Source organism: Lynx canadensis, chromosome A3 (genome assembly GCF_007474595.2).
Source record: "Lynx canadensis isolate LIC74 chromosome A3, mLynCan4.pri.v2, whole genome shotgun sequence".
Taxonomy (NCBI): domain Eukaryota; kingdom Metazoa; phylum Chordata; class Mammalia; order Carnivora; family Felidae; genus Lynx; species Lynx canadensis.
The window spans coordinates 67749398-67769432 of NC_044305.1; the positions used below are offsets into that span (position 1 = coordinate 67749398).

Consider the following 20035-nt stretch of genomic DNA (forward strand, 5'->3'; position numbering starts at 1 on the left):
CACTGTCCATTCTTCTCTCCAGGTGTTTTTGCCTTTAAAATGCCTTTGGTCTTTGAATTCAGACCGATCATAGTTTTTGCTGAAAGAATAATCATCTACTTGCAGCTCAGCTGGTCACTTTATTTCTCTGGCCAGCCAGGGAAAGTATTATTATTAGACAATCTCTCTTCTCTCTGAGAGGAAAGAGCAGTGATCTGTTCCTCTATTCAGGTCTCAAAAGAAGGTGAAAAATATACTTTTTCTGGTGGCTTTTGTGTCTGAACATCCCACACAGTAGAGGAGGAAGCAGTCATTGCCCAGGATGGCAGGTTTATTGATTGAGATCATACATGATGAGGCCTCTCTTGGCACAGCTCTGCAGCTGGTGCTCACCATGGCTCCTCAGCAAGTGTGCATTATGAGCTTTCACAGAAGGCTCCAAGAACCATAAAGGGAACATTGGCAGGGAAAATCTCCATATTCTTTATACACTCCTGCTGAGCTCTGATTCTACAATGTGTCTTGTTTAGTTTAGCTTTTTTCCCTCAGTAATTATTTCTTACACCTGAACAGTCCATTATCTTTACAAAGTGATTCCATGTGGACCATCCCAAGGGATTCCTCACAACAGCTCTGTAAAACAAGTGGGGCAGGTGCTGTTACCCCCAATTTATAGAAGAGGAAAGTGAGGAAATAACATTTACTCAAGGTAACACAGCTGTCAAATGATAGGGTAGCAACTAGAATCTTATAATCATTCTTTTACTTCATGGCATCACTTCTTGTAGAAAATGAGATTAATGCCTTGGTCATGTGTGTGAGCTTCCTTTAATTGTAGTCCTCAAGTTCATTAAAGAGAAAATTCGCATTCTAATCATTACATTTCCATTCACAAAACTGCAAGCAGACATGCCCAAGGTGCTTCAGAATAATGTAACTGCATTATAATAAGAAGGTAAAGTTGGACAAGGAAGGTTTAAGTTTTTTCTAATAAAATACATACTAAAATATTTATGGATATGAGACCATTATGTCTAGGGTTGTCTTTGAAATAATATGGTAGAGGAGGTTGTGGAAGAAGGTGGTGGACATAGATGAAACAAGATTGGCCATTTATTGATAATTGTTGGAGCTGAGTCTTAGGGACATTGGGGTTATTATGTTGTTACTTTGTGCAATTTTTTTTAACATTTTAAAATTTTCATAACAAAATGCTAAATATATAAAGATGCACTGATAGGTGGAGGAGGCCCAGCCTTTGGAATTCTCAAGCAGAAGTAGAAGACCCCTTGGTGAACATATTAAAAAGAACATCGCATAAGAGTACCTCTGTAACCATTAGAATCAAATGCTGATTGGCATCATATTTTTATTTCAGTGAGAGAAACTTCCTAATACTCAACTAAGTAAAGGGGATAGGAAATCCTTCTCACCCCTATAAGCTTTCATTTTTGTTATTTTTATTTATTTATTTAGGTTTTCAAGTTGCGCCAAGGTATTTTGATGAAACAGTCATGCTGTGTGTTTGAATGGTTCATTAATGCAAAATGGGTCATTAGGGATCCAGCTCTGAGAATTTTTATTCCTGAGACAAAATCTAAATGCCCAGTTGGGAGAAAGCAATCTGAGGGGAAGAGAAAAGGCTCCAGGGGTGTAAAAGGGAAAGAAAACAGGCTAGTCGGTAGATCATGTTTGAGCAGCAGAAAGGAGGGGCTGTAGGACAGCGCCATGGGAGCTATGCTGTAAGAGGTGAGGGTGGATACAGTGACCGCTACCAGTAACCTGGAGGGGATGCCAATGCCTCCAGATATGTGATGCTGGCAGCTTCCAGAGCCAGTCTGTTTAGCACATTGTTTATTCCGCAGGCAAAATATGGGTTGGAGATCTCTGTGCAGATGGCCCGATGTGCCTCTGTGCAAGTCTGGTAGGCATGGGGGGCCGGGGCAGGCACAGTGAAAGGCTGAACCCTGAGAAAACTACATTCTGGGCTCCTGTGAGTTTTTGTCTCCTCAGTGCCAAATTTTAAAAGAATGATTATTTATGAAAACAGTTCATCCAGCAATATCCCCACCTTATGTTCCGGGAAGCTGTGGATTTACACAGACAGGGAGAGAACTGATGTTAGCTCAGCAGGTCAGGAGATGAGATTTAAGTAAAAAACCATTCAAGCTTTTTTGTTGGTTTTCCTTTTGCGCAAATAAGCATTTTTTTCCCCCTTTAACTCCAGGATAATTAAATAGATCTTGTGAGAATATGAGTTTGTTTGTTCCCTTCCTCCCCACCTAGTTTTAATTGAATTGGATAGTTCTGTTGGAGACATGGGTGCTGGTTTTCGTATTTTAACAATGGTATTCTGGAGAAAGCAGGAAAAGACCTCTCTGACCTCAGCCGTAGCAATCTCTTACTTGACACATCCCCAAAGGCAAGGGAATTAAAAGCAAAAGTGAATTACTGGGACCTTATGAAGATAAAAAGCTTCTGCACAGCAAAGGAAACAACCAACAAAACTAAAAGGCAACCAACGGAATGGGAAAAGATATTTGCAAATGACATATCGGACAAAGGGCTAGTATCTAAAATCTATAAAGAGCTCACCAAACTCCACACCCGAAAAACAAATAACCCAGTGAAGAAATGGGCAGAAAACATGAATAGACACTTCTCTAAAGAAGACATCCAGATGGCCAACAGGCACATGAAAAGATGTTCAGCGTCGCTCCTTATCAGGGAAATACAAATCAAAACCACACTCAGGTATCACCTCACGCCAGTCAGAGTGGCCAAAATGAACAAATCAGGAGACTATAGATGCTGGAGAGGATGTGGAGAAACGGGAACCCTCTTGCACTGTTGGTGGGAATGCAAATTGGTGCAGCCGCTCTGGAAAGCAGTGTGGAGGTTCCTCAGAAAATTAAAAATAGACCTACCCTATGACCCAGCAATAGCACTGCTAGGAATTTATCCAAGGGATACAGGAGTACTGATGCATAGGGGCACTTGTACCCCAATGTTCATAGCAGCACTCTCAACAATAGCCAAATTATGGAAAGAGCCTAAATGTCCATCAACTGATGAATGGATAAAGAAATTGTGGTTTATATACACAATGGAATACTACGTGGCAATGAGAAAAAATGAAATATGGCCTTTTGTAGCAACGTGGATGGAACTGGAGAGTGTGATGCTAAGTGAAATAAGCCATACAGAGAAAGACAGATACCATATGGTTTCACTCTTATGTGGATCCTGAGAAACTTAACAGGAACCCATGGGGGAGGGGAAGGAAAAAAAAAAAAAAAAAAAAAAAAAGGACGTTAGAGTGGGAGAGAGCCAAAGCATAAGAGACTGTTAAAAACTGAGAACAAACTGAGGGTTGATGGGGGGTGGGAGGGAGGGGCGGGTGGGTGATGGGTATTGAGGAGGGCACCTTTTGGGATGAGCACTGGGTGTTGTATGGAAACCAATTTGTCAATAAACTTCATATAAAAAAAAAAAAAAAAAAAAACAATGGTATTCTGTAGGAGGTGGTCTCTGAACTCGAACTGTGCAGAAAAGGACTACAGGACATACTGAAGGAAGACTAGAAGCCCCGGTACACAGGCCCTGACACAGGGCCAGTTGGCAGCAAATTCTTCATGCCCTTTGATGACATGCAAAATGCCTTAAATGTTTCACACCCATTACCTCCTGTCATTCTCAAGTGACCTGTGAGTTGTCTCAAGTAAACCTTATTCCCCCCATTTAGAAGATGGAACAGTTAAGGCTTGGAGGGATGGCAGACTTAGTTAAGAGCTCATTTTTCCAGATTCCAGGTCACATCAGCAAAGCACACTGTGATTCCAATCAGCAAGATGGTTGTGCTGTTATGCCTCTCTCACTGCAGGCTTGCTCTCTAGCAAAGCCATCTTTTCACTTCACTCTTTGGTTACCAGAGGGTGACACAGAGACCACTGTGCAAACAAATGCCTTTGGAACCCCAGCATCACCACACTGCCAGTACAACCACCTGCACTTAGGGAAGTTTTGCTGCATCGGACATCACAGGACTGAGTGCTATCTAAATGCTAAACGTGATGATGGGGAGCAGTCAATTCTGCATCCTGGGGAGCCCCTGTGGACTCAAACATCCATTCCAGACTGAGACAATATTCTCTTAATGCATTGCTTTAACATAACATGTTAGAACCAGCATGCTATATTTTCCTTTGTTTATGAATCATGGTTGTCTTTGGGGAATGGCTTCAGAGAAAAAAGAATCAATGAGAAGGTTTGCACATTAACTTGGAGTCCCATATTCAAACTTTGGCTCTAGTACTTAACAGCTATGTGACCTTAGGTAAGTGAGTTACTGTTTCTGAGTCTCAGTTGCCACAACTATAAAATATAAACAGAGTAAGAAGACTCAGAGAGTTACTATAGTACTGAAAAGGGACAATACATGTGAAAATATCTTGGGAAGTGTAATAAAGATAATAGCACCAATCACAGTACTTTATATTGTTGAAAAAGTAAGAAGTTGGGCTGGTTTCTTTCTCACTTGGCCTTTGAGAGACTGAGGCACCCTGAATTCAGATAAAAGTAGAAATTTTGGTGGGGAGCATTATAAACCTACCAGGCTCAGCTGAATATTGTTACAATGACCAAACAAGTGTTTGTAGAAAAAACAAAGTGATGTGACTGAATGAGGATCCTTTGAAAGTTAAGAATATATATGTGTGTGTGTATATTTATTATTATTTATATATTTATTTTTATTATTATATATGATTATTATTATTATTACTTAATGTTAAGACACAAGGACTAGAATTTGTTTTTAGGTCATGTAGTTCAAAAGTTTCTTTGGGCTCCTTTCTGTTCTTAGAGAATGATCCAATGTAAGTGCAATTCTAGGGGACAGAATGTACTAGGAAAGCAGCTGGCTTCCTCAAACCCCAAACTGGTAAGTGGAGAACATCTGACTTACAGGAAGAATGGTACATAAAAAGACTTGGCCACAGCATGACCTTAGACAGGCTCCAACCAGGAAACCTGGAGGAATGAGAGCAGAGAGAGATCATTGCCACATGATACGCCTCCTTGATACCTCTAGATGTGCTTTGAACACCAACTCTGAACCCAGCACTGTGTACATGCACCACATGACAGTTACCTATGACAGTTATTTTCTCACACCAGGTCCAAAAAGGTGCATTATTCATTCACTCAACACCGATTTCACCTATTTATTGAGCACTTCCTATGTGCCAGACAGTATTCTAGGTTAGTGGAAGGAAGAAAGAGCAGCGTTGGCAATGGTCCTGATTTGTGTAAACTGTGCAGACGGTGGTGTGATTATCATAATTTGAGTTTAGTAGGAGGGTGAAAACAAACATAGGGATGTTACTAAAAAGATGAGAGAAGTGCTAAGGTAAAGCTTCTCCTGGAGGTGACTCATTTTAGGGAATTGTCAGTAATGGTTGGGATTTGAAACGAGGGAGCCATGCTCCTAGAGACAAAGTCCCCTTAAATCATGCTGTTTTGTATCATGAAAAGGGTAAAGAAACCATGCTCTTATGATCAGCTGTTCTTGTTACACTATTACTTAGAATCCACTTTTAGCACCAAGGTTTTTATCATTCAATGAGCGGATTCATAGAAGACCTGATTTATGCCAGTCATGGTCCCAAGTTCTGGGGCTGAAACAATGAATATGGTATAGTTGGTGCCCTCAGAAACCCAATTTAGGGACAGAGAGAAAACTGATTTGGTATGATATGTGCAATGATACAGGTGTAGGGGTGGCTATAGGATCCCAGAAAAAAGGGCAGCTCATGGAGTTTGTGGGGCCTTGAAGACTTTTCTAAGAGGTGCTAAATCTGTGTCAAATCCTGTAGGTGTGTTTGCATTAAAATAAAACAGATAAACAGGGCAGAGGAGAGAGGGACAGGACTACTTTTGGTAGGAGCATCATCTTGTACCAACACCTGCAAGTAAGAGGCAACTTGGCATTTGCCAAAAACTGTAGCAGAATCTTCATGGGCAGAGAGGAGTAAGGAGTTGGCAAGAGCTGAATCTGTGTGTGAGCAATGTCCAGTCAAGAGGCTCTTGTTAAGTCTTATTGGAAAATTTAAGGAGCTCTGCAAGGTTTCAAGCACAGGAGCAAGATGATCAAACTTGAGTTTCAAAAGTTCCCTTTGCTGCTTTGTGGAGAGGGACAGAGGGATGAGACTGAGGCAGGACAGGATGGTGACTTCGAAAAGCTCTGACAGGTACATTGCCCAGAAGCAACATGGTGAGATCAAGGGCATGGCTTTACAGTGAGACACATGAGAGTCTCAATCTTGGCTATGCTATTTACATGCTGTGTCCTCTGAACTTCAGTTTGCTTCTCGGTAAAATGAAGGTAAAAGAGTGTTTTCTAATGAGGTTATGAGGATTAAATGAAATAATGTAAATGCTTATAAAGTTCTTAGCACAGTAACTAACACATAGTTAAGTACTTGAAAAGTGCTGGCTGAAACAGTAAGCTAGAATTTTGTCATAACCTCCAATTACATGAGCACCAGGTTTTTATGCATCCACATTCTGCTACCATACTCCTTAGAGTAATGCTCTTAGTTCAAGATTCTGGCTTTGTTGGCTTCAATTAGAAGCTGCCCTGTTCTCTTTCTGTCTGAGATTGATAAGGGTGGAAGCCTTTTCAGTCTAGCTAGTTCTAAGAGGAAGAAAAACACATAAGAAAGGTGAGAGGGGGCGAGGAAGGCTTCTTTCCCTTCTTCACGTGCCACCATGTAAAGCAAAGGATGGCCCTGGCATTTTGTGAGCACCTAATCAGTGCTTGCTAGGATTGTTATCATTGGCTTGGTCAGAGTTTGGAGGCTGCCAGCCCAAAATCAGGCCAAGAAAAATGGTTCACAAGAAAAACCGACTTTAGTTTTACATGAAAAAAATCATGGAGTGCAAGTATGAAATATGCAGCTTCTGCATTTAATACTCACACTTACAGGCTTTTGAGATGATTTTTCCAGCTCAAAGCAACCTCCTCACTCCCCCTCTGTCTCTCTATCTCTCTCTTACCTACACACACACACACACACACACACACACACTTTGCATGTCTAGTATGCCATTGGGGGAACTCCTCTACTGAATGGGACATACCACCTGACACTTGTAATCTGTTATGTCTTCTTCCAGCTCTGAGTATCTGCATAATAGTCCACTGATAACAAAGTGGAAGCAAAGAAAAATTAGTTTATACATGGATAATCATTTTACCTTTGCCTTCTCTGGAATTCATTCTGATTCATACAAATTAGCAGGTGCCTCTGTTTACCTATGCTGAAGACTAAACGGAGTTCTAAAAAGTAGTGTTTGTTCCAGATAACTGGGATATTCTTATTGGAAGCATTTGCCACTGAAAAAAGGTTCAGTGATATTAAGAACCTAGTATATGTGTAAGTTAGAGTGAGTATAGTACCAAGGAGAAATACTTTAACCTCTTCACTCCCAGCTATCTGTTTCAGATTTCTTACCTATCTCTTGCCCCTATCTCTACTTTCACTATTTATTTTGCTTCACCAGTCTTGAAAGTAAATTAAAATTAAAAGTAAATTATTTTATCCCAACCTTTCACCTGGTCTCATATTAACACTTTTATTCACTGCCGTGAAATAAATACCTCTACAAAGAGGTAGAGAGCCCAGTGCAAAGGAGAGTTACAGGATTATTTTAGGGAACCGCAGTGGCACTTAGCAAATACTGCCGAGCATTGGACTAGGAACTAGGGTGACATACAGGTGTTGAGATCCAGATGACTTTAACACCTACAGATTTAGAAGTGTTTGGGCCTCACTGATGAGGAGGTGTGCAAGGTGCCAGCTGACATGATTGGGGAGTGAGAGAGTGTGACAAGAAATCAGAGACTTTATAATTTACTTTTGGCACAGTATGATTTGTTTCTGCTATGCTGGTGAAGTTTGAAGAAATTTAGGTTTCATATATTGGAAAATGTTCCATAAGCAAATAATACATAGTATGGCCACCCAGAGGAGAAAAAAATACCCTTTTAAAATAAAAAAATTTTTTTTTGTTTGTTTCGTTTCTTTTTTTCTTTTCTTTTTTTTTTGTGATCCAAGTCACCTTCTCTTTTCTAGAAAGTTCCATGCTGGAAACCTGCAATATTTCCTTAATTTCCCTTTCAAACCTGCCAATTCAAATCACTGCACAACCACACAGTTTAGTTCCTTTTTTTGCAATGGCAAATATTAAATTGTTTGTTGGTAAAAAATCTGTTAGCATTGAATTATATTATAGGATTCTTGTGTGAATATTACACAAACATTTATAAGAGATTGTCACTGAAATTCTGGGTAACATACCTTATCCTTGGACAGTCTCTTTTTGCAGCTGTTTGGATTGTTAGAGGTGATTTTCAACCTGAAGCAAGTGGACAAAAGTATAACAATGGAGTAAAGGGTCCCCACTCTGGGTTTGTGTCTCATTTCATTCTTAGAGCTGTGTGCTCTGAGTCTCAGTTTCTCTATCTGCATACTGGGACTAATGATAGTCTCTGCATTGTCGGGTCACTGTGAAGATTAAATGAGAGTATGCCAGACACATGGAGAGGCCTAAAAATGGCAGCTCTTCAGAGAAGAAGGAAATGGTTACAATTCTTTGCAGTAGGTGCAGAATTTTATTTTCTAAGTCAGGATGGTAGTGGAATTCATTATGAATCAAAATTGGGGGAAATAAATTGTGGCTCCCTGAGGATGAATACTGATGAATTCTGGTTTGTGTCCTTGGACACAATGGCCTTTTGTGGTTAACTGACTCTTTAACATAATTCAGGGGAGAATCTGGCCCTTTGAATTATATTGATGCAGTGATGTAATACTATGTCTTGAAAGAGCTGGAATTTGTTGGTTGAGTTACCAATTAATAACATTCTAGCAATCTGTAGAAACAAGAGGTACTGTGCTATTATTGAGATAAGATTGACTTGGAGCCAGACACACTTTCTGGAGTGAAATCCTGGCTTAGTAACATACCAGTTATACATCGCAATTTAGACAGCCTTCTTGAGCTTTACTCTCTTCTATACCAAGAGACTATAATTCCAGCTCTCTTGTTGGCGTTGTTTTAAAAGGACTTATTGCAATTGCTGACCTATAGCACGTGCTAGACAAATCTTGGTTTCTTTCTACTCTGCTTCCACGTTTTAAGTTCTGAACTAATGTTATACCAGTATAAATTAATTGGGTATTAGAATATGAGAGCAAAATGAATTGTTAATGTACCAGGAGGACATTGGTGAATTAGGATTTTTCTTCTCGGCTTATAAATTAGCACGAATGAGAAGTCCTTGTGAGGCTTCCAGACAGTGAGTGATAACGAACCAAATCATTGTACTTTGCATGGTCATCCTTTGAAAGAAGAATTGCTAATGTGTTCGACAAGTTGTTTTGGTGAAGTTCTTGTGTGTTGGGGTATAGGTGCTGTATTGAACAGCATCCACATGTCAGACATGGTGCTGAGTGATTTACATGATCTACCTTTGGTCTTCACAACAACCTTGGGTTTGGATTCTATTTTCATCATTTATAAAGTGTGTGCATTTGGGTAAATCATTTAACTTCTCTGACCATCAGTTTTCTCATCAGTACAGAATGATAACCTCTACCTTACTGCTATAAGTAACAGTGAGAAGGTGCTGTCATCTATGGACCTGAAAGCAGGCTCTCAATAGGCACTGAATCTGCTGGCACCTTGATCTTGGACTTCTCAGGCTTCTGAAATGTGAAAGATAAATGTCTGTTGTTAATAACTCACCTAGTCTCTGATGCTGGTATTGTGTTGTAGCAGCCCAAATGGACTAAGATGCTTGCACATTGTGAGAACTAAATAAGATAATGCAAATGTTAGCTATTGTTATGAAGTAGAAGAACTCTCAGGCCCAGAAATCTGGCCTCTTCTGATGTCTCTAAAAGTCTGTAGCCCAGAACATCACTATCATTGAGAGCACAGGAAGGGGGCTAATTAATTTTTGGGTACCTACTATATTCCAGATTTTCTGTGAGGGCTTGTACATACCTGGCTGAGGTTTTGGGTATCAGTGATAGACTCCTATGTGACTTTAACTTTTCCTTTGCCTTTAAGTTATTCTGAATGCCTCAGTGCATATGGGAAGAGCAGCTCAGGGGCAGAGGTACATTCATAGCAACCTAACCCCCAACATCGAAGCTCATTATATAAAGACTGAGGACCCACATCAAAACTCCCAAGTCTTACATTTTGAGTAACAAAGATGTTTTTTCTTAAGAAAAATACCCATAAAGTAGCATCTCTTCTCTGCCTCATCCTTTGGTGATCTGTGTCTTGAGGACAAAAATGAGTACCCTTTCTCTTGAACATGATGCTTTTTCCAGTTATTTATTTGAGAAAATTTTCATCCAAAGCACTTCAATTAAATCTTCTTCCTCTTTTTCTCCTCCCTGATGCCTGCTGAGTCAGGTGACATTGGTACCACTGCAATTGCTTCTAACTAAGGAATCAGAGCCCTCACTATAGCTTATTTTCTTTTATCTACTTCTTGGTGCTTTAAAAATCCTGGCATTGATGGTACAAGAGGCAAACTTTTTTCTTTCTCAGCTTTGGGATAAAATATGCTTTGCCTAAAGCATGCTCTGAGCATTTGTCTTTGTACCTTCAAGATGGAAAGAAAGAGCTAGGAACAGACTGACAGACGCATGCGGGCATGTTCTTGGCTTACACAGAAATGAGCTGGTGCCTTACTGATTATGCTGACAGAATTGTCATCCTCCGGCTGCAGGGATGGGGGACAGCCCTAGTTTCCTCTAGGAATGGATCTACAGGGTTACTATAAGCTTTGAAACAGTGAGCCAGCCTCTGTGGTTATGACAGCTAGAGTCGTCTTTGACTTGTTTCTTGCTCTCAATCCCCATTACTTAAAAGTCTGATTGCTTCCTCCTTGGAAAATTCTCTTGGATCCATCCTTTCTTCTCCATTTCTAGTTTTATTCTGGTCAAGCATCTTGTTCACCTCATGACTGAAGAGCCTCTGCTCTGTCTCCTTTCGCTGGTTTCTCTTTTTCCTAATATGTCTTGGACACTCTGAAAACTTGACTTCCTTTTCCTGCTTTAGAACCCATAATGGTTTCCCACTGCCCATTGCATTGAATATGAATCCTCTGCCTCTCTTTTAAAGTCCCTCCTGGTGAAGAGGACTCACTTCTGCTAAAGATTAAGGTCCCAAATTTTAGGTTCCATTCTTGGTTTTGCCAAATCCTGGCTCTGGGACCATTGGGAAGGTCCCATCTGCTCTCTGGTTCTTAACGTCTACATCTATGAAGTGAAGGATGTAGTAGATATGTTGAAGTCCGTCTGTCTGGCCCACTATAATCTTGTTCTCAAAGAACTGTAGTATTTCTCTCTCCTCCTTTCCCTCAGTCCCTCCCCTCTCCGTCCCTTCCTTCTTCTCTGCATTCTTCCATTTTTTTTCATGTTTTGATTGTGATTTTTAAAAATCTGGAACATGACAAATTTAAGTTACTTGTTTACTTAAGTAATATAGTAATATATAGAGAGACACTCTCTTCCATATCATGTCTGTAAGCTGTTTTAAAAGGAGTCATGCACTCCAAGCAAGGTTCATATATCTTACTTCTCTTCGGGGGAGGGGATGGTGAAGGAGAGAGGGGATTTGATAGAAGCACTGGGGGTTTGCCAAGGGGGAGAACAAAGCAAAGAGGAAGGGTATGGAGTGTTCATGATAAAATGTACAGATCCAGTGGTTATCTTCAGGTAAGACAGGGTCTTCCCTGCATCATCACTAGAGCAGAAGGTACATGGTTTATATTAATAGCTGGAGGGAACTTAATTAGCTATTTGGAGGCATTTTTATTTTTATTTTTTTATTTATTTAAATTCAAGTTAACTAACATACAGTGCAGTATTGGTTTGAGGAGTAGAACCCAGCTACTCACCTCTTACATATAACATCTAGTGCTCATCCCAAACATGCCCTCCTTAATGCCCATTATCAATTTAGCCCTCCCCTCTAGCAACCCTCAGTTTGTTCTCTTTAGTTAAGAGCCTTTTATAGTTTGCCTCCCTCTCTGTTTTTATCTTACTTTTCCTTCCCTTCCTCTCTGTTCATCTGATGTGTTCCTTAAATTCCACATGAGTGAAATCATATGATATTTGTCTTTCTCTGACCGACTTATTTTACTTAGCATAATACAGTCTAGCTCCATCCACACTTGGAGCTTGGCAAGTTGTTGTTGCAATCTTGTTGCAATGGCATGATTTTATTCTTTTTGATGAGCAAGTAGTATTCCACTGTATATATAATGCCACATCTTCTTTATCCATTTGTCAGTAGATGGACATATGGGCTCTTTACATAATCTGGCTATTGTTGATGGTGCTGCTATAAAACATTGGGGTTCACATGCCCCTTCAAATCAGCATTTTTGTATCCTTTGGATAAACACCTAGTAGTGCAATTGCTGGTTCATAGGGTAGTTCTATTTTTAATTTTTTAAGGAACCTCCATACTGTTTTCCAGAGTGACTGCACCAGTTTACATTCCCATAAACAGTGTAAAAGGGTTCCCCTTTTGGAGGCATTTTTAAAAGCTAATCTTGAAATATAATGTAATCATTCAGAACCTCTTAAGTTTTGTTTTTTGAGTGTAAGTTTTTTAGTGCAACTTTCTAACAGTAAGGGATAGGCAGAAGCTCAGCCCGGGCAGCATCAAAAAATAAGAATGTAATTACATATCCAAATCAGATCTTTAGACTATGGAATTATTTTTAAGAGGATAAAGATCTGGGGGTGCCTGGGAAGCTCAGTCAGTTAAGCATCTGAATTTTGATTTCAGCTCAGGTTATGATCTCACAGTTCAGGAGATTGAGCCCTGCATTGGGCTCTGAGCTGATAACACATAGCTTGCTTGGGATTCTCTCTTTCCCTCTCTCTTTGCCCCTCCTCTGCTCGTGTATGTGCATGCATGCTCTCTTTCTCTCAAAATAAACAAATTAAAAAAAATCTGTCTACTTTTGATTAGGTCTGTCTCATAGTTTTTACCCCCTCCTCCCCCCACCCTGCAAGCCCTGTTTCTCCTGCATTCTTCCTCATCCTGGGAAAGCAACTCCATTTTTCTGGTTGTCCAGGTTTATAACCCCATGACCATCTTTGACACTGTTTTCTTTTATATGCAATTTGTCAGTGATCTTCAATTTGTCAGTGGTTTTATTTTCTCTGCTTTCAAAATATGTCCAAAATCTGACCCCTTCTCATTATCTCCACTGTTCTCACCTTCATACGAACCATCATTTGCTCTCACATGAGTGATAGTCTCCTAACTGGTCTTCCTGCTTCTGTCTTGACATCTTTCAGTCTCTTCTTAACAGTAATTCTGTGAGAGCTTGAATCAGATCACATCTCTTTCATAGTTTCCCATCTCACCCTGAACAAAAGCCAGTGTCCTTACAAGGGTCTATACATCCTTCATGACATGCAAACTTCTCAGTGACTCTCTGACCTTATCTTACACTGTGCCTTCACCACTCATCCATTCCAGTCACTCTCAGTTTTCTGCTGTTCCTTGTACATGCAGGTGTGTCCCTGCCTCAGAGTCCTCATTCTTGCTGTCTCCTCTCCTGTAATACTCTAGCCTATGATGTTCATGTAGTTCTTCCCTTCACCCTCCTTAGGTCTTTACTCAATTTGTTCCTTCTCTGAAGTGCTTCCTGGCCGCGTATTTACCACCCTGACCTTCTCTACTTCCTTTCCTAGTTGTATTTTTCTTAGTAGCACACATCACCATCTAGCATATTTTACATCTTATTTATTCCTGTTCATTATAAATCATTTACTATAAAATATAAGCTCTACAAGAATTTTTTGTCTCTTTCTGCAGTCTGTTTTGTTATCATCTATATCTAGAGCATATAGAGCATTGTCTGACACACAGTAGGCAATTGATGTGTATTTGTTCAATGAATGAACGAATTGGGGGTCACCAATCTTTGCTTTCTTTTTTATACAGGAAATGATACACACTTACTTGAGGAATTGAAGGTCCTTTCCTGCCTCAAACTTGAAGGGTTGTTGGTTTTAAATATGAGACTTAGACAAAGAAAGTCAGGAACCATCACTCACATGAATTTGAAGTGGCCCTCATTCCCGGTCTTGCCACTTGCTATAGTGGTGTGGACAAAATGTCAGTTGTTAACAGACCTAAAGACTAGAAAAGTGCAGATGGCTGGTGAGCCTGTTAACCTCTGTTCCCTCTCTTCCTGGGGCAGGGTCTAAAGGGCAGATTGTCAATAAAAAGACTCTGACCCCTCAGCTTAGTCCTGCTGCCACTTAATCATGACAAGCCAGAAGAAAGTGGCTGGAAAAAAAAGCAGGATTTTCACTACTCATGTGATATTCCTAGAATCATAAATGAAAAAAGCTTGAAGAGTCTCTGGAAGTGGCAGTCTCAAGAGGACAGTGAACCAGACATGAACCTGGTTTGATTATTAAATGGTTGAATAACTTTAGTCCCAATTCATTCCTAAGTTTACTTTTTGTTTAGTGGAGATGGATGTGACTTTGGTGATCATTGGGTTTAATTACGTCACTTTATAGGGGAGTAAACTGAGGCCCAGAAATGTTAGAGAATTTTCCTAGGTTAAATAATGAAGCACCCTTGGGACTAGAACCAGAGCCCAGACCTCCTCCCTCTAAGACCTGAGGTCATTCCACTATGTTTTGGCTTCCTTGGCCTCTCAGGAGGTGAAACTTGAGGGTTGCAGGGTTGGCTTGCAGGCCTGACCCTTTGGGAGGTATCTGTCCTTTATCTCTGCTTTCTGTATTTGCCAGAGAGAAAAATTGTCTTCTTCTGTCAAGCTGGCAGGGAAATGGTGAGCATCCAAGGATGGTTTGAGTAAACTTAAAGGAAAGAGAGGTGGGAAAGTTGGAGAGTAATGATCTTGGGTGAAGAAGATTCCTAAAGTGGCAACAATAATGGAAATATCTTAGCATATAAAAGAATACAGATAACTCAAAAAAAAAAAGTAAAAAGGTGCCTGGGTAGCTCAGTTGGTTAAGCATCTGACTTCAACTCAGGTCATAATTTCACAGTTCATGAGTTTGAGCCCTGCCTCGGGTGAGCTTGAGCTCCGCTTCAGGTGAGCCCTGTTTCACTCCCCCCCCCTTTCTCTCTCTGCCCTGGTGAAATTCTCTCTCTGCCCCTCACTCACTTGCCCTCCCTCAAAAAAATAAAAAAGGGCACAGATGAGAAATTACAAGAAATGTGCACCATGGGAAAAAAAAGGAATAAGAAATGGGATGGAAGAAGTATACACTTATAAGTTCCCTGTGCTAATTAAAAACTGATTTTCAATAATGTTCTCCTTTCTTCCTTCTGAAATATCCTGCTTTTCCCTCAACAAAGACCATCACTCTCACACACACACACACACACACACACACACACACACACACACTTCATCATCACTTATCTAAATGATTCAAGGTACAGGTCTACTGCTGTCTACACCATGAAGACTTCCTTCTCTAATCCACTGTGTCATCCCCAGATGCTGCCTTCTCTGAATTCCCGCAAGACTTCTAGCTCTTTTGGCCCCTATGATTTGTACATGACTTACTCTCATGCTGGTGTGCTAACTTCCGGAATTCAGATCTGTGCCTGGTTAGTCTTTCTGTGCTTAACAGTAACTACCTCAGTGCATGTTGAAAAGATATTTGTTAAATGAATGAATGGGAACATTTTGTTAAAGTAATAATAAAATTAAAAGAATTTATAAAGGATATTAAATACATACCCATGTGAACAAATAGAGCAATGACGGAGAAAACATCTTGAAAAATATTGCATTAAAAGTTGTACTATGCACAAAACAAAGGAAACCCAAATCACAAGTAAAGACAAAAGAATGACAGGAACCTAAATCCTAGAATGTGTCGGGGCTTAGGAAAAATGCTAAGACCTACAGAAAAGACTTTCCATCTGCATTCAGGGCAAGAAGAACTACTGGTCATCTTGCTGCTACTGTAACACTCACAGATAACACAAGAACACAGAAGTAACTGACTTCTATTTGACTTATTCCTTCTTAATCAAGAATATTCCAAGAATAGTCTTGGAAAGCATTGAATAGTCTTTTGTCATATTAGAAATGAAGTTCATTATATGAGAGGGGAGAAAGGGAAGAGCAAGCTGCTTCAATTATGTTTCTACTTCCAGCACAGAAGTGGTATCACAACACTGGAGGGTAACAAGTAACAATCTATTTTTTTTCCAGAAAGATGGAAAACAGATTATAGAAACTATAGAATAGAAAACATCAATTCTATTAGTAATTTCCTCTAGGATTCGGCAACTTACAGTTGGCGAGGTGCTTACAAATAAGCAGATAAAACTAAAAATTACTAGAAAAAAGCTTGGATTCATTAAGGGCATGACATGATGATCCTAATTTCACGTCCTTATCCTACTTTGTGGTTAAAGCACATGAATCTTGTAGAAAATTCATGTATTTCCTTGTTATCTTCACTCGTGTGTTTCAAACTCACCTCAAATTCATGTCCCAAACTTTACTTTTTTCTTTACCCTCCCCATCCCCTGTCAATCTGCTCATATAACCCAGTAAATGATATTGCTGTCCACTTGATAACAAATGCTGGACTTGAACATTATCCTGCATTGGCCTCTGCCTCACACTTCACATCAAATCCATCATTCGCATTTGAGGATTCTGAGTCAGTGCTTGCCTCTCTGCATCTATAGCCATCTCCAGTGGCCTGATTCCCTTCTGATTCCCTGTGAGTAGAGACTGCTAAGTGACCTACAAAACCATATGTAATGAGTTCTATTTGCCCAGGATCTAAAGAGATTGGATGGTCAGAACTAGAGGAGTTAATAATTAGAATCACTTAGGTAGTTCTGATTCTAATAGGATAATTAGAATACCTCTATGTGCATGGCTCCATGGAAGCATTTGGTCACTCTTCACTGATTGGAGCAAAAACTTCAGAGAATGCTTCAGATTCTGTCTCCCTCTGTTTCTGCTCCTTCCCCCCCGCCTCGAAAATAAATAAACATTACAAAGAATTCAGAGTTGAATAGGACTTTGGTATATAGGGCAGGGAAATAATGCCATTTCAGGATTCCTAGTCCATGGTATGGCATAGTATCCAGACCTGATTAGGTGTCTGAGTCCTAAGCTATTAGTTGAACATTTTCAACATTATGAGGCTATATTTTGGAATGTAAAGGCTACATAAATATAAAAAAGATACTGTGATTATTTTTTAGAAGGCTTTACTTTATGGCATTCACAGAAATTAGAACCTTGACATATCTGCAAGGTTCTGTACAATATGTCTGGTAGATCTACCAAGGTCTAACTTCAGGTTACCCAAGAGATGTGAAATTTGGATGTTTTAAAGTATTTAAAATGAGAAGATGGGGACAGGTTTATAATTTCAAGTTCTCAGGTGAGAAAACAATCCTCCTTTCTTCTGTTTCTCCATTTTCTTAAAATGATATTTTCCTTTCTTAAAATTCGTATTTAAGCTATGTTATAAAACATTTTCCTCCACTCCCCATGATGTTTTGAAATGATTAAGAGTCTTGGGGTCTTGCTTCTTGGGTCCAAATCCTGGATGTACTACTTGGGCAAGTTACTTAATTGCTTTGTGCCTAGTTGCTTTATCTGCAAGTGGTGATAAGAGTAGGGCTTGGCCTGCCTGGTTGCTATGATGAATAAATGAAATGATACAGTTAAAGCACTTGGAGCACATAGTAGTTACTCAATACATGAAGCCCAATTACTTGTCTGTATTGTTATTATGTCTGGAGTCTCACCTCTCTCCACCTTAGTTATTGTTTTTGGGAAGTCTTTAACTTCAGTTTCCTCAACAGCCAGGAAGGCCTGGACTCCTGATCATTTCAAGTTCTGGTTTTGATTAACTGGCGATTGGGACATCTTGACCTTCTACTTTCATGATAACTATTCTCTTAGTCCAGAAAAGCTTAATTCAGCTCATTCCAATCTGTTCTAATCCAATTCAGTTCAACTCATCAGTTCAATTTAGTGAAAATCATTCATTTCATTTATTCAAAAAATATCTCCTGAGGTCTGAGTCATTCATAATACTTGCCAGACCTAAGTCAGACAGAAACAAGGCATGGGAATCCTTGTTTTTGAGGGTTTTACAAATCTGAATGCTTTCTGTAGCTTCCCATCCTTACTAGTGAAGAGAAAATAAAAAAAGACTCTATCCCCTTAAGGGTTTAAAGGACTTTTCCTTTAAACAATCTTGAGGAAAACAACAACCAGCCAATTCCAATTGGAAATAGGAAATTCAGTTCTGACACCTAAGTGGTTCTAATTATTCCCTATTCAAGGGGTGGGGGGCAGTTCCTAGAGGCTGAAGAATCTTCCCTGGATGCTGCAGCAGACAAGCTACTGAACTTTTTTGAAAAGAAGAGGGTGACTGTTGTAGGGTTCAAACAACAGCAAAGTAAACAAAGACTGGGCTTTTTTTTTTATTTAGTCAAAAATAATTGATTTTCCCTGGAGTGTCACTTACTCCATAATGATTATTGGAAGGAAGACAAATTAGAGTAAAACAAAGACAAAATTAGTTGGGTTGCAGATCAGTAGCTGATTTTGACTGCTTGTCTTGAAGGCAAAGTTAGAAAAATACAGTAAATGGGGAGGCAGGATATCTGAAACATCTTTAAATGTATTTTTATACATTCATTCATTCATTCATTCATTCGTCTCATCTGTTTTTTTAAAAAAGTTGGAGATCAACATGCAAAATGGTAATTTCAGGTTAATTCTAGGCAAAGTTATCTAGATCTAACTGGAGCCTACTTGCTTACTGTTTAAAAGAATAAATTAGCCCAATGTTTAAATAAGTTTCTCTGAAGGAATTATTATTTTAGAAACATGTGGCTTTAGATCCAAAGATCTCTAGGCATAATATGATCTCAGCTGTTCCCCACTCCAGGCACTTGAAACAAATAAATGAATAGAAAACTAATTCTGTTTGAAAAGACTTCAAGGGACTTAAGTAATTTGTATTTCTTAACTGCAAACTAAGGCAGGGTCGAATCTGTTCTACATTTAGTTTAGGAGATTTTTAAAGCCATTTATTGCAACCCACTAAGTTTCTCTGAACTACACATTGGTCCTTTTTACCCAAACGGCCACAGATTGTTAAAAGAGAAAATGAATTCTTCCTGCTAGATAATATTTCTTGAATTTGAAGATCTGGAATGGAAATATTCCAATTTCAACAGCCCCCTCGCCTGAATGTGTACTTGGCATATATCTAGAAATTAAATTGATTCAGAAGCAATACTTCAGGAGGGGAAAGTCTTTCTTTGATTTGCAGGTGTGTGCTTACCTCTCCAGGTGTTCTTTCTATCTACCATGCATTCTCCTTTAGTTTACCATGTATTTAAATCTTTTTAAAATATCCAGCACAGGTCTCACCTTTTCAAGGAAGTGCCCTAAGTTTAATCCCAAGCATAGGGATTTCTCCCTTTAAAGAATTCATGCAATGCTCAAATATTGTTCTGTTTATTCTATTCTTATTATGTCATCACATGATAAACTGAAAAGCTACCTTCTCATTTTCTGTGAATGTGTATGTGTGTGCATCTACTCTCTTCAGCTACGTTAAGAGTTCATGTGTCAGGGCTATATCTTCAGCTTTTCTATCTCAACAAATGGCTGTACAAACAGTAAGTAAGGGTTCAATATAGGTGTGTTGCTGGAGTAGCAGGCTGTAGAAGATGTACTGCTTGGTTTAGGGTCTCAATGATTTTTCTGTGAAGGTGCTGAAGTCAGGGTTTTGATATTCCTTTTTGGCTTGTTTTCCATTTGGTACCACTGCACTCTCTCTGTTGCTGAAATTACTGAACTCAAATGGTCAGGACTGTAAATACACAGGGGGAAGGTCATTTTGTCTATATTCTGCTCACAAGAAAATGAATCTGTTCTTTTCCTGTGATCTAACAA

The 20035-nt window shown here is 39.5% G+C and overlaps 1 protein-coding gene across 1 annotated transcript in view; it reads right to left on the reverse strand.

Moving 5' to 3' along the window:
* Window positions 1-20035, reverse strand: part of LOC115511231 (follicle-stimulating hormone receptor) — a 165918-nt gene that overhangs the window by 124193 nt on the left and 21690 nt on the right. The gene's annotated exons all lie outside the window — the stretch shown is intronic.